Source organism: Lolium perenne, chromosome 2 (genome assembly GCF_019359855.2).
Source record: "Lolium perenne isolate Kyuss_39 chromosome 2, Kyuss_2.0, whole genome shotgun sequence".
Taxonomy (NCBI): Eukaryota; Viridiplantae; Streptophyta; class Magnoliopsida; order Poales; family Poaceae; genus Lolium; species Lolium perenne.
This window is the reverse complement of record NC_067245.2, coordinates 98,839,659-98,857,094: the sequence shown is the minus strand read 5'-3', so window position 1 is coordinate 98,857,094 and position 17,436 is coordinate 98,839,659.

Here is a 17,436-nt window from a genome sequence, read left to right as displayed (position 1 = left end):
ACTCGTGTTTCTGCTCAAGAGCTCAGGATTTCTCGATCTCTTTGCTCAGCCCAGATTTCTGTCTGAAATTTGGCACATTTGCTCTCCGGTATGTGACTCCTCCGATTATCCAAGTAGAATTTTGTTTAGTTGGGTATATCTTGAATATTTTGCTGCTGTAGGTAACATGTTTAGTGAGCTTGCATGCTTGTTCTAAGTTGTAGAAACTAGTTTTGATGCATGATTAGTACTCTGGCAAGTTCCTATAGTAGTTCCCCTCAATTATGTGTCACCAAATCAAATTTTATAATGTTTGTTGAAAATTTCAGAAAATGGAGTGGAATAGACATCAACTAAACCAACAAGAATTGGAGGTGCAACAAGTCATGAGAGTGAACCGCGAAGAGGGAGTATACCCCTCTTACTACCCGTGCATAGATTTCATGAGAAGTGCAGGAATCTTGGAAGATGTTCAGAATCTAATTTATCGTGCAGGGTTGAATGATTTTGTTGACGGAGAACCATGCCAATATGCAAAATTGACTATGTCTGTTGTGCAGGATTTTAAGTTCAATTGGTCGCAATCTAACCCCATGGTTCAGTACAAGATTTATAATAAAACTGTCAACTTGCCATTCAATGATTTTTGTACAGCAATTAGAGTACCGCAATGGGGATCATGCGAGAAGATAAGGGGATCACCGTGAGAGCTCTTAAACCTCTTCGAGATGATTTGTCATGGAAGGAGTTTCTCAGAGGATGGTGGTAAAATCAGTAGCATTCAACTCCCAGCTATCCGCTACTTTGCTTATTTTGTTACTTAGTGCGTTCTTGCTAGAAAGAATGGTAGTAAATTATCTATCCAGGATTTAGCTTTTCTAGCTGCTGCACTGCAAAGCAATAGGGCTTATAATTTGGGTGCACTGATAGCTTATAGACTTGCTACTAACCGTGAGAAGGGCGGAATTTGTGGAGGTCTCATCGCTTCTCGTTTATTAGCTTTGCATGGAGTAGAACCTCACCATTTTGATATTCAACTTTCCATAGAAAAACTTGACATAGTCTCCATGATTAAACATGAATTTGTTTCTGATTCATCTAATTTGGGTAACTTGTTTTACAAGATGACATTTTATAAGAAAGCTTGGAGAATAACTAAGAAAACTGAAAAACTAGTAAGATTGCCTGTGCCTGTTCTATTTAACCTTGATTCCAGGGAGGATTGGTCAATCACAGAAGGTGCACTGAATGCACACATAGAGGGAGGAGGCCATCATGCAAGAGACAACACAGAGGAGGCCGAGGAACACCTCGACTCGTCATCCGATGCAGCAAGTTCTTCGCGTCAACATTTTGGACATGTGGAGCCTCCACGCTTTTCTTCTGCACAGGGACCTCACTATGACTATGCCATGTATGATCCACCGGCGTGGAACAGCGACCCTCGCTGGGGTTGAACTCCACTTAGGCCAAAAGCCTAAGCTTGGGGGGAGGTATACCGGCATCACTCATTCTTTGCATATTATGGTTGCTGGATACTTGTATATACTAGTTTAGTTTCTTTGAGTGGTTTTCTAATGAGAGGGAGATGATATTTGGGGAAGTGCTGCCTGAAAACAGATTCTGGACTGTTACCCAAAAAAATTCTCAAAAATAGCCAGAACGATATTTTGCGAAGCCAATTTTTGTGCATGTTCCCCAGGTTGTTATATAACTTTCATTAGTTGAACACTTTTCGATTTGAGCAGTGGAAGAATTTCTTAAAAATCGAGTACTGTACTGCTGTCAAGTTTGACGAATTCCAGCTGCTTTGTGTTTATGTGACTTTTCTAGTTTGCCATTTCTTGTTTTTGCTTTGTGTCTTTCTTAAAACACAAAAAGACCAAAAATATTTCTGTTGTTTCTCTTCACCATTTGTTTATTTTGGTTTCTTGCATTTATTTTGCTTTGTTTGCTTGTTTCCTTTTGTTCTTGTTTCCAATTCGAAAACACCAAAAATATTTGCTATTCTTCTTTGGTTTTATAAAGTTCATTATGAGTTCAATGGTCTTCGGTGGCTGGAGCGTGGTTTTCATTTCATATTATCCAAGCTACACAAGTGAAAGGCAATAATGACGATCTATGACAATTTGATTGTGGTGAGAGGCTGGTATGAACTATATTTGTTTTCATTTTTGTACATATACTCATCCATGTGAGCATACTTAGTTGGTTCATGTGAGGTATATGTCATTTAAGAAAGTCTAGTAGTTCATGATCTCTCATGTTTAGCTCCAATTTATTAATATGAGTAGCATGTCATGGATGTTTGCTTGCATTGTTTTATTCATAAATAGGTATGACATTGTGGTATCCTCCTCTGAATAATTCATTTGAATCGACTTGGCACATGCTCACGCATGCATATGACTGAACAAAAGTCAATTAAGCCTCTATGATTTACATTGCTTCAGAGTTCTTGTATCACTTTTATGCCTCCGTTAATTTATTTTGCTGCAAGCATAATTATGACAGTGACTGCTCTCTTGATTTGTCGCTCCCCAGTCTATTGCTAGCCTTCACTTGTACTGAGCGGGAACTCTGCTTGTCGTCGTGGTGAACGAGCAGATGCCATAGGATGGCTTAGATTGGGGCCGAATGGACGCTAGAGGATTCGGGGGAGGGTTTGCGATTAGATGGGAAGAACTTCCGGATGCTTTCCTCAAGAACACAACCAGAGGCCGGTATACAAGAAGAGAGACAAGAGGAAGAACTCTTTACTAGATCGCTAGCTTCATTGATCTCAACATGGTTACAAGTTCGATTGCCTAATCTTTCCTGTGGTCTCGCGCCTGTAAGAGGCAGTACCCCCTCTCCTTATATAGGGGAGAGGGTGGCTTACAGAACAAGAAACCCTAATGGCATCTTTGACTGGACAAACTACTTTACAAAGCTACTTTAATCACAGATGACGCCGGGGTCCTCTTTAATCAGGGCTGCTGATGTCCTCCGGCTTCTTTGAGCGTCATCCTTCTCTTTGGCGCCAGGGCTCTGATTAAAGCCACTTTGCTTAGCTCATCCTTGTCTTCTTGCCCTGGGAAGAATCTTTGACCAGTCCTGCCGACAGGCCCTTCAGGCCGGTATCTTCTTTACCGGGTTCCGGCATACCCCCTTGGGGATGCTGGCTTGGCTTCATTCGGCCCAAACTCCTACCTTATCTTCCGGTAAGAATACTAAACCGGTATCTCGATGGCTCAAACCATCCGGTTTGGCATGCCTTTGGCATACCGGGGGTTATCCCCCCAACATTAGTCCCCGAAGCTGGTATAGTCTAGAGGATTCTATCCTACAGACCATGCCAGGTTTTCATCTTTACAGGATACCGGTTTTAATCCCTCCGGCCTGAGCTTGGATCCGGCATCTTTGCCCTTCTTTGTCTTTTCTTTTCTCTGCAAGGCATCTTCCGGCATCTCTCTTTTCCGGCATCTTTCGCATTTACTCCCTCCTCGGCGAAGTCGAGAATATTTTGGGCCCCGCGCCTGTCAGTGACATGCGCACTGTTAACTGCCACGCCAGTGTCAGTTGTCACTTCGCTTCGACTTCCGCGCGCTCATTAAATGCATCGCTGCGGATCCCACTAGCCGTTTTGGATCCCGTGTGTGCCTCCGTGTGGCGTCCCATTTTCTCGCGTGTATTCCCTCGCCACATGGCGGTTCGTGGTGCGAACCGCCTCGGCCCGCGAGGCGAACCGCCGCGGCCCAGCGGTTTCCAGCCCACCTTCTCTCTCCTTTATAAGCACAACTGCCCCTTCTTCTTCCTCTTCTTCGCATTCCTCATCCTTTGCGCACAGTGCTTCTCGCCTTCGCGCTTCCGCCGCTCTCCGTCCGCCGTCGCTCGCTCAAGCTTCGGCGCCCGGCGAACTCACGCCGTGCTTCCGCCGGACTTTGCTGTGCGGGAATCTTCAACAGCACCTTCACCGCGCCCGCTGCATTCGCACTTCTCCGCGAGCTTCTCCGCCTCGCCGTCGACGGTGGTCGTTGGCGACCGCAGATCCTCTCCGTCGCCGGCGAAAGTCTTCCTCAGCGACCGCGCCGGTCAAGGTTGGTAGCAATCTTACTTTGCTCGCCATCTGCTTGCTTTTCAGATCTTGGGTCTACGGTGTTCTTATTTCCTCTTTTTCTTTGATTTTCTTCTTACTCGTAGATCTTCACGCGGGGTTCAAGTGTGGGATTTCTGTTTTTCTGCCTACCCACCCAATGTCTGACGAGGAATCTTCCTCTGAATCTTCTTCTTCCCTTCCTGTTAAGCGCCGCAGACAATCTCCCGGCGAGTCCACGGCTTCAGATCCGATGGACACCGATTCCGGCAACCAGCAGGAATCCGGTAGCCACCAAGAGTCTGGTGGCCATCTAGAATCCGGTAGCTTTAGCCAAGCTTCCGGTAGCCAAGAAGCGAGTAGCTCTGGCCAAGCCTCTAGTAGCTCTAGCCAATCTTCCGGCGAAGAGCCTTCCCCAATCACTCGCGGAGCCTGGATGGGCTCCAATGTCACTGAATACGAAATCGATTGGTTATACCGGTCTCGAAGGATTCCGGAAGGAGTCACTTGCCGGATTCCTGGTGACGAAATCGAACCGGACCCCGAACCCGGTGAACATGTTGTTTTCCTTGCTCACTTTGAGCGTGGCTTCGGCCTTCCTGCCTCCCCTTTTTTCCGGGAGTTTTTAGATTTTTACGAACTCCAACCTCACCACCTTCCTGGCAACGCCATCTTCTACCTCTCTTGCTATGCCACCTTCATGGAGGCCTATATCGGCATTCGTCCCACTCGTGAGACGTTTGCCCGCTTCTTTTGTTTGCGGATTAATTCCGTCCAGGGCAAGGAAATCCCTAAGCCCAAGCCGCCCGTGGAGTGCGGATCTTGTATCGTTGGCTCCCGCCAAGGGAGCACTTTCCTTAAGTTTTCCGGCCTCGAGTCCTGCCGCGCCTGGCAAGGAACTTTCTTCTATGTGAAGAACAACGGCCGCGCCAATCTTATCGATCTTCCTCCATACCAAGCGGGGCCTCCTAGCAGAGTCAATTGGAGCTACAACCCAAGGACGGATCACGCTGAAACCAACCGGGTGGTGCGCTTCTTGGCCTCTTTGAAGAAGGAGACCAACATCTGCTCGGATGATATCATCCGCACCTTTATATCGCGCCGGGTGCTTCCTCTGAAGCGCCGCGTGCATAGGATGAGCGAGATGTACGGCCCCGGCGATCCTACCAAGATCACAGGCCGTCCCCTTAGCAAGAAGGATGTTGTTCGCAAGGCTAAGCAGATTTGCCAAACTGCTATGCCATTTGATTGGGAATGGGGCTTGCTTCCCCTCAGCACTACTAACCCTCCGACCCAAGAAGTAAGGGATTACGCAACTGGGATTGTTTTTGCCGGTAACTTTTTGCCTTTGTTAACCTTCTTTTTTCGTGTTCCAGGCCAAGGACCGCTTCCCTCTCATCGAGGCAGAGCGACGCGGGATTCCGGTGAAGCGCGCCCTTGACTCCTTCGACCCAGACCCCTATATTTTTTGGAAGGATCTGAAGATGGGCAGGACTCCGGCTGCGCGCCTTGGCCGGGACCCGCCGGAGCCAACCGGGTCCTCCGATGACCTGACCATGCTCGAGGTATTTTCTTTTTCGGTTTCTTGTACTTTTCCGCTATCGCCCTCTTGCGAATTTTTCCTTAGCTAAGTTTAACTTACAGATCCACGAGCGCGAGCCGCCCCTGCGCGCTGAGGCCGGCCAGGAGTTTGTGGACAAACTCATGGCCCAAGGCCAAAAGAACAGGCAGCCGGCATCTAATGCCGGTTCCAGCCAGGCCCCTCCCTCCAAGCGCTTCCGGACTGAGCCCTTGGGGGAGAAGGAAGTGGGCGTGCGCCGCTACGGGCGCAAGGTGATGCCAACTGCTTTCGGGTAAGTTTTTTATTTTCTTGCTTGCCTCTTTTGCCAAGTTCTTTTTCCGGTTGCTTTTCTCCAACCATCCTTCTTTCTTTCTTTCAGCCCCGCGCTCAAGCTTGGCTCAAAGCCATCGGGCTCTGAGGGTTCCGCAAGGACCTCAACCCCTCCTCCTCGCTCAAGCCCGGCACCATCTGGTGCCGGCAACACCTCTGCCTCCCTCTCGGGGGGGCACAACAAATTCGGGGCGTGCAGCCCCTTCATCATCAGATCACCGCACGGAGGAGGATCTTTCCTTTCTCCAAGAGAAACAAGACACCGGCGCCAGCAACATCGGTGCCGAAGAAGAAGAAGCTGCCGGGCGGGCGGAGCCTCCGGCTCCTCCCGTCCTTTAAAAGACGACACCTTCCGCGCCGGAAGGCTCCAAATCGGGTGACGCGCCTAGCGCTCCCCCTTCTCCACGAACTATCCTCATGCCACCGCCAGATGGTCCTCGCGCCAAACCCTCCAGGGCCGCTCCAACTGCGCCGCCGCCCAAGACTTCCGGGGCCGCTCCTTCCGCGCCGCCGCCCAAGATTTCCAAGCTCATTAAGGGGAAGGCGATGGCCTCCAGCGCCCCTTCCGGCGGCCAGCGGCCTCTGGTGCTGCATGTCTCCAAGGCCGCCAGGGATACCGCCACGAAGGCCACCGGTCTTCTTTGCCGTATTACTGAGTTCCAACGCCAAGGCCGGGACCTGGGGCATCTCCTACCCTACGCCCAAAAGTGGAACGCCGCGGACATGACTCCGGCGACCTGCGGTCTGGGCAAGGACAGGCTGCCGGCACCTGACCCTGTCGGGGACCGGTCTTCCGAGGAGCACTTCATGCGGCTTCGCAGCGCCGTGAAGGAGCTCGACAGCGCGTGGTACGATGCCACGAACAATCTGATGGTATATTCTACTAACTTTTTTCAATTTTTACCGGTTTCTTTGCTTCCATCTTGCTCTATCTTTTCTTTAGTTCATGCCGGTTTCTCTCTTGTCTATCTTCCCAGTCCCCGAGTTTTGTGGTGAGAGCGCAGCTTTTAGCGCAAAACTTATTTTCTAAAACTTAGCGTGAAACCGGCACTGCCAGTCCCCGAGTTTCGGGTTAAACACCTTGTTTTTAGCACACAACTTATCTCAGAAACGCGCAAAACCGGCACTGCCAGTCCCCGAGTTTCGGGTTGAGAACTTTGTTCTCAGCGCAAAACTTTATCTTAGAAATGCGTGAAACCGGCACTGCCAGTCCCCGAGTTTCGGGTTAAGAACTTTGTTCTTAGCGCAAAACTTATCTTAGAAACGCGCAAAACCGGCACTGCCAGTCCCCGAGTTTCGGGTTAAGAACTTTGTTCTTATCGCAAAACTTAACTCATTTCTTCTTCTTGAACAGCTCACGGCTGACGCTCGGAAGGCCCTCTTTGAGGAGCTCTTATGGGAGCATCGGGAGCTCGCTGAGGCACACGATAAGTGCCAAGGTAAGTTTTTGTTCTACCGGCATCTTTCTTACCGGAAACCTTTTTTTTTTCTCCTAACATCCGCAATTTCTGTTTAACAGTGATCCCGGAAGCTTCCATTGACGCTCTCAAGGAGCAGCTCGCCGCCGCCCAACGTATAACTTTTCTCCTGTTAACTTGGTTTCCTTTTCATATTTACTAGCATAACCTTGTTAACATCTTCTTTTCCGGGTTGCAGGGGAGAAAGACCAGCTCATCCGGCAGCATCAGGAGGAGCTGAGCGCCCACAAGACCAGCTACCAGGAGCTCAAGTCCCAGCTCATTCAGCTGGGGCTTGACCACGCCAAGGCCCTCAAAACCGCTGAAGCTGATGCAACGGCCAAGATGGACGAGGCTCTGGAGGACGCCAGCAACGCCACCGTTGTACTGCGAGCTGAGCTGGAGGAGCTGGCCAAGGCCCGGAAGGGTGCCGAGGAGAAAGCCGCGCGGCTGGAGGAGGAGCACAAGGAATGCAACCAGTTAATCCTGCAAACTGACACACTTGCCTATCGTGAGTCCTTTTCTTTTACATACTTTGACTACTGCATACGAGCCTTTTTTCCTTCCGACTCCATTTTCTTTCCGTTATCTTTCCTTCCGGTCTCTTTTTCTTCCGGATTCTTTTCCTTCCGGCCTCTTTTTCTTCCGGATTCTTTTTCTTAGCCTTTTTCTTTCTTCGCACAGGCCTCTTTCCGGACTCACAGAAGTACGCTGTCAAGAAGGTTGACGCGCGCCGCAAGGACCAAGGCCAAGCGAATCTTACCGTGCCATGGACGCCCAACGACCATCTGGTCGCGCTTAACGCGCGGGTGTCTCATATGCGCGCCATAGATCGTAATCTATCTGACATTCCTGATGTAGCTACCCAGCTCTTCAGGACCCTGTGGCCTGGTGAAGAGGTGCCGGATACCTTCTCCCTCATCAGCGACCGTCTCAAGGGCGCCGGCAGGAGGATCCGCGAGTGGCAGTGCTCTGCTGCCCATGCTGGAGCAGATTCTGCCCTCCGCGTCGCCTGTTCCTGGTACCCGGAGCTCGACCTGAATGCCCTTACCGGCGTGCGCGAAGGCGCGGAAACCAATTTGGACCCGATCCTCACCGCTAAGCGGCAGGATCGTGCGTACCACATTGCGGAGTACGCCGACATGCGCACCTTCATCCCTCCCCCTCCTGATGTCAAGGACTATCTCGACGAGGAGGAGGATGAAGCCGATGAGGAGCCTCTGGACGACGCTGGTGCCGGCGACGCTCCTCCGGAAGCCCCTGCTGCCTGATTACTTGCCTTAAAATTTACCTTGTCATGCTGTTTGGCCCTGCGTGCCTTAAGACAATGTTCTGTTAAATTCTGCCCCAGGATGCCGGGGCTTATGATGTAAAACTTTAAGTCTGTTTGTGGTTGCCGTACAACATTTTATGCCGGTAAGTTATACCGGTGTTAATTATCTTATGTTTACCTTAGCACACTTGCTTTTGGTTTTGATTTTATCCTGCACTGCAAAGATTTCCAAATTGTTTCCGCATCCAATTTGATGCACACTTGGTTCTTTTGCCTTGGCTCTGCCTACCTTCTCTGGGCGTTCTTTGGCGTATGAGCACAAGGTTCTTTCACCAAACAAGCATTTTCTTGAACTTAGAAATAATTTCGAAATTTTGCAAAAAACCGGTTAAACCGGGGTTAGTTAAATTTTCCGGATTGTTCTTTCCTGCTCTCCCTCTTCGCAGTTCATGTGCTTATCTCCTACCGGTTTATCTTGCTTGCCATGAAGCCGGTTTGCGGACAGCAGCAGAGTCGAAGACTCCGGTAGGATTTAGCACACTACTAAACCGGAAAGAAAAAAACATTCAATAAGCAACCGGTAAACTGAAAAAATAAACAAGTTACATGCAACCTTATTGGGGTAGTCCCCGAGATTCATTCAAGGTTCCGGCATCTTTTATTCATAGCATATAAGGTACAAAAAGGAACTTCTTACACCACCACTTCAAGAGTAGAAAGGACGCAACAGAGCTACGTTCCATGGACGCTTGCTCTCCTCTCCGGACCTGTCCGCCTTTCCTTTCTTCCACTCCTGCGCATCGATCAAGTAGTACGCATCATTGTGAAGCACCTTGCTTACAATGAAGGGACCTTCCCATGGTGGCAAAAGCTTATGCCGGCCTTCAGTGCGATGCACTAGGCGAAGCACAAGATCTCCTTCCCGGAAAACTCCCGGGTTAACCTTCCGGTTATGATAGCGTCTTAGGTTTTGCTGGTAAATGGATGTTCTTGCCAAAGCCAGCTCTCTTGCTTCTTCTAGCAAGTCCACGTCATCTTCACTGGCCTCTTTGACCTCTTGCTCAGTATAGAGCTGTACCCTTGGTGAATCATGAATGATGTCAGTCGGTATGACCGCTTCTGCTCCATAAACCATGAAGAAAGGAGTGTATCCGGTAGACCGGTTTGGAGTTGTTCTTATACTCCACAGTACTGATGGTAGCTCATCGAGCCAGCATCCCGGTGACTTTTCCACTGCATCAATGAGTCTAGGTTTGATACCGGAAAGTACCAAAGCATTCATTCTTTCCACTTGGCCATTGCCTTGTGGGTGTGCCACTGAGCACAAATCCAACCGGATGTTGTTGTCTTCACAGAACCTTTTGAACTCACCTTGAGCAAAGTTGGTTCCATTGTCAGTGATGATGCTGTGGGGGTATCCATACCGCAAAATGACATCTTTTAATAATTTCACCGCTGTGTGCCCATCACATTTTGCGATAGGTTTCACTTCTAGCCACTTGGTGAATTTATCCACCATAACCAAGATGTGAGTCATGCTGCTTCTTGCAGTTTTGAATGGGCCAACCATATCGAGGCACCAAACGGCAAACGGCCATGTTAATGGTATTGTCTTTAAACCGGACGCTGGGGTATGATTTTGCTTGGCGTACCTCTGGCAGCCGTTGCACTTTCTTACCAAATCCTCAGCGTTCTCCAAAGCAGTGGGCCAATAAAACCCATGCCGGAATACTTTTGCTACTAGCGCCCTTGATGAGGCATGATGCCCACATTCTCCTTGGTGAATTTCCTCGAGCATTTCTTTCCCTTCTTCCGGTTCCACACATCTTTGAAGGACACCGGTAACGCTTCTCTTGTACACCTCACCATTGATGAATGTGTAAGCTTTGGACCTTCTTTGTATCCTCCTTGATTCATTTTCGTCAGCCGGCAAGGTGCCGTTGATCAGGAATTCCTTAATAGGTTTAACCCATGACGGTGTCTCTCGAACCAAAAACACCGGTGCATCTATCTCCATGCTATCTACCAGCATCATTTCTTCCGGTATGGGTGCAACAGTCCCCGAGCTTGCCGGAGCAGTCCCCGAGCTTGCCGGAACAGTCCCCGAGTTTGCCGGTACAGTCCCCGGGTTTCCTTCATCAATATCCATGGGTACTACATGTGATTCCGGTACGAAAATTGATTCCGATTCTGGACTTGGTTTGATCGATGGTACTCTTAAGTGAGCCAAAGCTATTCCGGGAGGAATTTCTTGCCTAGATGAGCCCAGCTTGGACAAAGCATCCGCGGCTTCATTTTCTGCGTGTGGCACATCGTGAAACTCACAGCCTTCGAAAAATCCGGCAATCTTTTGCACGTGGAACCGGTACGAGGCCATGTTGGCATCTTTTGCATCCCAATCCCCGGAACACTGCTGTACCACAAGATCTGAATCTCCATAGCAAATGATCCGGTGCGCACCGATTTCTTTTGCGACCTTAAGCCCATGGATCAAAGCTTCATATTCAGCGACATTATTCGATGCCCTGAAATGCACTTGCAAAACATACCGGAGGTGATCCCCTTTTGGCGAGGTAAGCACCACACCAGCACCTAGACCCTCTTTGAGTTTGGATCCATCAAAGTGCATTTTCCAGTACTCTATCCTCTGATCTGGCGGCTTGTATTGCATTTCCGCCCAATCAACGAGGAAATCAGCCAAAGCCTGTGATTTTATGGCATCTCTTCTTTCATACACCGGCACGTATGGTGATATCTGGATTGCCCATTTTGCAATCCGGCCGCTGGCGTCTTTGTTGCACATGATGTCGGAGATTGGTGCTTCACTCACCACCTTCATGGGGTGCTCCTCAAAGTAATGCTTGAGCTTTGTGGCGGCCATGTACACGCCATAAGTCATTTTTTGGAAGTGAGGGTAGTTTTGTTTTGAGAGGGAGAGCACCTCGCTCAGGTAGTATACCGGCCTCTGGACGGTTTTTCCTTCCTCTTCTCTTTCAACCACCACCACTACGCTCACAACCCGGTTTGTTGCCGCTATGTATAATAGCATAGGCTCTCTTTCTAAAGGTGAAGCCAGTATGGGTGCTGTGGCCAGCATTGCTTTTAGCTCTTTAAACGCTGCGTCTGCCTGAGGGGTCCAGACGAACGTGTCAGATTTTTTCATGAGAGCATATAGTGGCAGAGCTTTTTCTCCCAACCTGCTTACGAACCGGCTCAGCGATGCCAAGCTTCCGGTAAACTTTTACACATCTTTTAGCTCTCGAGGGACAGTCATTCTTTCTATTGCCCGGATTTTTACCGGATTGACTTCTATGCCCCGGCTTGATACCAGGAAACCGAGCAGCTTGCCGGCAGGGACACCAAAGGTGCACTTTGCCGGATTGAGTTTCATCCGGAACCGTCTTAGGTTGTTGAATGTTTGCCGGATGTCATCAATTAAGGTGTTTTTTACCTTAGTTTTTATCACAATGTCGTCCACATAGACTTGCACATTTTTTCCGATTTGATCAAACAAGCATTTTTGCATACAGCGCTGGTACGTTGCACCAGCGTTGCGCAACCCAAAAGGCATAGTGACATAGCAATAAGCCCCGTGCGGGGTAATGAACGCAGTTTTTATTTGATCTTCCTTTTATAAGGGAATCTGATGGAAACCGGAATACGCATCCAAGAAGGACAACAATTCACACCCAGCAGTTGAATCAATCACTTGATCGATTCGTGGCAGAGGAAAAGGGTCTCTTGCGCAGGCCTTGTTTAGGTTGGTGTAGTCGATGCACATGCGCCACACCTTCGGAGCTTTTGCCTCCAGGTTCTCATCTTTCTTCTTTTCAACCATTACCGGATTGGCCAGCCACTCTGTGTGCGTGACCTCCACAATGAATCCGGCAACAAGCAGTTTGGTTACCTCTTCTCCTATGATTTTCCTTCTATCTTCAGCGAACCGGCGCAAGGGCTGTCGCACCGGCTTAGCATCTTTTCGGACGTTTAGAGAGTGCTCAGCCAGCTCCCTCGGAACACCCACCAAGTCATCAGTGGACCAGGCAAAGATATTCCGATTCTCACGGAGGAAGCTGACGAGCGCGCTTTCCTATGCCTCATTCATGCCGGCACCGATGCGAACGGTGCGCTCTGGGTAAGCCGGATCCAGCACAATGTCCTTTGTTTCATTTGTCGGCTTGAATGCCGGTGAGCCCAAGTTTCCACTCATTGCCGCTAAGCTCAACTGTGAGGACTGAGCCAGCGCAACAGCTGTTTGCATCCTCTTCTTTTCCTCCGCGATCACCAGCGATTCCGCTAGGTTTGATCCGGCAGATGCGGTTTCCAGTGAGACTTTATAGTTTCCCACAACAGTCAGCGGTCCACGAGGTGCCGGCATCTTCATCTTGAGGTAAGCCGTATGAGTTGTGGCCATGAAGGCTGCCAATGCCGGTCTCCCCAGTAATGCATGGTAGGGACTGTCTAGATCGACCACCTCAAACTCAACATTTTCAGCCCGGCAATTGTCACGGCCTCCAAATGCTACGTCCACCCGAACTTTTCCTATCGGGGCGCAGGACAAACCCGGAACGATTCCGTGGAACGTTGTGCGCGTTGGCTGAAGCATGTTTTCTGTTATGCCCAGCGTATGCATGGTATGCTTGTACATGATGTTTATGCTGCTGCCGTTATCTATCAGCACCTTGCTGAATTTTACTCGAGCTTGCGGCCCTTTCATGATTGGGTCCACAACAAGAGCATATCCACCCGGATTCGGCATGATTTTGGGGCGATCCTTTGATGACCAGGTAATTTCTTGATTGGACCATATCATGTATTTGGGAACTGCCAGCATCACGGCGTTTACCTCCATGGAGCGGCGATGCACACTTTGCCTGTCTGTTGGCTCAGTGACAAAAACAACACAGCACAGATGCGGGTCTTCGTAAACATTCCGGCCTAAAGGCGCCGGTGGAGGTGGTTGGTTATCGTTTTGCTCCACCCGGTTAACTTGCTGGTACTGCTGCCGGTTTGGCTGTACCGGTAAGGCGTTTGCCCCGGTAAGCGGCGGTGGTGGCGGTAGCTGTTGTTGCCGCGGCATGTCTTGCGGTGGTTGTGCATCTTTTACCGCTCCCTTTTGCATCAAGTACTTTGTCCAGGTACAATCCTTCGTCAGGTGGTTTGACGGGTGTGCCGGATTCGGTGTGTGCCACCGGCATGGTTGGTCCATGGCAGCTTCCATGGTGTATTTTGCGGGTTCTTGCCAGTTTCTTTTCTGGACCCAGGGTTTCTTTTCTACCCACTGTTTCTTAGGACCTGCCCACGGCTGCGATCCGGTTCTTTGCCTCTTTGCCGCTGGCCTCGAGTTTTCTGCCGCAGCAACTTGCTGCGGACCGTACCTTCGATCCGGAAAATCTTCCCTTCTTTTGTTATTCCGGTTATCCCGGTGTTGCTCTTGGCGTAGCTGTTCCGGCTCAGGTTGCACTGCCGGCTGCGTTGGGTCTCCCAACGCATAGCTATCCGCCACACGTATCATCTCTGCCAACGTTGTCGGCATGTTCCGCTGCAGCTTTTGCCACAACGGTGAACCTCTTGCGCACCCCTTTGCTAAACCAAGAAATGGCCTGTGCCTCGATTACTCCTTCACAGGAGTTCCTCGTAGTGTTCCACCGGGCCAGATAATCCCGGTCTGTTTCGTTCGGGCGCTGTACGCACAGAGCAAGTTGCTGCGGCCTGTTTGGCCTCTGATAGGTGCTGCTGAAATTGCTCACAAAAGCTTCCTCAAAATCCAGCCAGCCATTTATACTTCCTGCCGGCAAGTTGTTTAGCCAGATTCTTGCCGGTCCAACCAAAAACGATGGTATGATTCTCACGGCCCAACGCCTGTTTCCTCCTCCTGCTACGGTTCCTCCACCGCCTGCGACGTATACCGCGGTCACGTAATCCGCGAGCCAATCTTCCGGCTTCGTAGTGCCATCGTATGTTTTTGTGTCACGGGGCAACATAAAGTTGCGCACTGGTGGTTTTTCTTTCATGATCCTTGGGCCAAAGCACTTTGGGCCTGGAGGACCTTCCTCCTCGATCATTTCTGACAAGTACACTCTATCCAGACGGTGCCTCGCATCCCGTTCCGGTAAGTATCTCTCTCCCAAGCGTTCTCCCAATGCGTTCCGGTATGCTGCCGGTCTTGCAGAATCAGCTTCATCATAACATTCCGGTACCGCGGCCCTTGCCTGCCGGTACCTCGGGGGATCTATTTCCTCCTCATCGTACGCTGCCTTTGCAGCTCGATAATTTTGCCCGGTCTCATATCTACCGGCATGATTGTTTCCGGCATAGCCTCCTTTGGCGTAGCCTCGTTCTGCCCCTTGGCTTTTTCTACCGGCATCATGTTGCCCGGCTTGTTGCTTTCCGGCAAGAACCGGATCATACACAGTCATCTGCTGTGCATTCACTTCTTTCTCTCTTCTTCTGTCCGGATGGGGGGACGAAGCCTGCCCATGGGACTTGCTACCGGCATTCTTTGTTGAACGCGCGGATTTTGAGGCCGCGGCCTTGTTCAGCTTAGCCAGCTGCTCAGCGTTCTGCTGCTCAATAGTTTCCAGCAGCTCTCTAACACGCTCTTGCTGTTTTGCCAAAGCATCTCCGGAAAGCGACTCGCATAGCTCTACTGCAGCTTTAGCAGCTTTTATAGTTTTATCCGGGCTACTGTACTTAGGTTTTTCCACGATGCTAACAGATGCAGAGGTACTCTTGCCGGCATGAATCTCTTTGCGCAAATCCTGATCTAGGTTGCGAGCTTTTAGCCGGTTTTCCGGCATCCTGGCAGCATGCGCGCTAACAGAAGCAAAGCCATGGGCAGCGTTATACTCACGTACGGTTAGGTTCAGCTCGCGCTGCGCCCTGACGATGTCCTTGCCGCTCTCGAGCATCTTCTGGCGCTGCGCCTCCAGCTCCGCCTGAGCCGCTGCCGGGTCGATGTTCTGCGCGATGGGGGTGGCGAGGACGTTCATCGCCGCCTGGAGCGGTGTCTCCGGTGGTGCGGACGGTGCTCCCGCTGCGCCTGCGCCTCGCTCCAGCGGTGGCTTGGCTGCACGGGTCGAAACCGCACGCCCAGCGCCTTCACCCACAGCTTCTTTGCCGGCGTCGACCGCGCCTGCCATCATCACCTCCACGCTCCCTGGAGCGCGGCCTGCATGTAGCCATCTTGGCGGATCCGGCGCCACCAGCACCGGCGAGAGGCACTGGCGCACAGGAACGGTGCCGAAGTAGACGCGGTGGCTGCCGAACTCGATGATGCGGCCGTTCTTGGGGAAGATGCCGCCGTTGGCGAAGCAGCCCGCGTTGTCGTTGATGAAGTCCATGGCGTAGATGCGCTGCACCAACGCGGACACCGTGCGCTCGCCGGCGACCTCGAGGATGCCCACCCGAATGTGAACTCCTTCAAGCGCCACTTCCAGCCCCACGGTGGGCGCCAACTGTCGTCGTGGTGAACGAGCAGATGCCATAGGATGGCTTAGAATGGGGCCGAATGGACGCTAGAGGATTCGGGGGAGGGTTTGCGATTAGATGGGAAGAACTTCCGGATGCTTTCCTCAAGAACACAACCAGAGGCCGGTATACAAGAAGAGAGACAAGAGGAAGAACTCTTTACTAGATCGCTAGCTTCATTGATCTCAACATGGTTACAAGTTCGATTGCCTAATCTTTCCTGTGGTCTCGCGCCTGTAAGAGGCAGTACCCCCTCTCCTTATATAGGGGAGAGGGTGGCTTACAGAACAAGAAACCCTAATGGGATCTTTGACTGGACAAACTACTTTACAAAGCTACTTTAATCACAGATGACGTCGGGGTCCTCTTTAATCAGGGCTGCTGATGTCCTCCGGCTTCTTTGAGCGTCATCCTTCTCTTTGGCGCCAGGGCTCTGATTAAAGCCACTTTGCTTAGCTCATCCTTGTCTTCTTGCCCTGGGAAGAATCTTTGACCAGTCCTGCCGACAGGCCCTTCAGGCCGGTATCTTCTTTACCGGGTTCCGGCATACCCCCTTGGGGATGCCGGCTTGGCTTCATTCGGCCCAAACTCCTACCTTATCTTCCGGTAAGAATACTAAACCGGTATCTCGATGGCTCAAACCATCCGGTTTGGCATGCCTTTGGCATACCAGGGGTTATCCCCCCAACACTGCTCGTGCTTCCAAACGCCTGGAAACCAAGTTGTTCCAAAGTGTCCACCATAAATACCTATGCATGGCATTTCAAACCATTCCAAGTAAATTTTCATGCGCTACCTTTAAGAAAACCTTCAAAATGCTTCTCAATTTGTGTTAATGTTTTATAGCTCATGAGGAAGTATGTGGTGTTTATCTTTCGACCTTGTCATTTACTTTTGACGGACTTTCATAATAAGAGCTGGCAACGGGGTGCCCAGCCCCAACTAATAACTTCATTAATAATTCTCTTCACATGTTTTGCTCTGATTCATCAGTAAGCAACTTAATTTTGCAAATAGACACTCCTCCATGGTATGAGATTGATGGAAGGCACCCGAGGATTCGGTTAGCCATGGCTTGTGTAAGAAAAGGTTGGGGGGAGTGTCACTCATAATAAAAACTAAAGTACATGTGTAAACAAAAGAGAAGAGGGATGATCTACCTTGCTGGTAGAAATAACGTCCTTCATGGGAGCCGCTCTTGAAAGTCTGGTTGGCAAGGTAGTTGGTGTACCCATTAGCATTCGTTGACAACAACAAACACCTCTCAAAATAATTTTACTCCTGTTTTAAA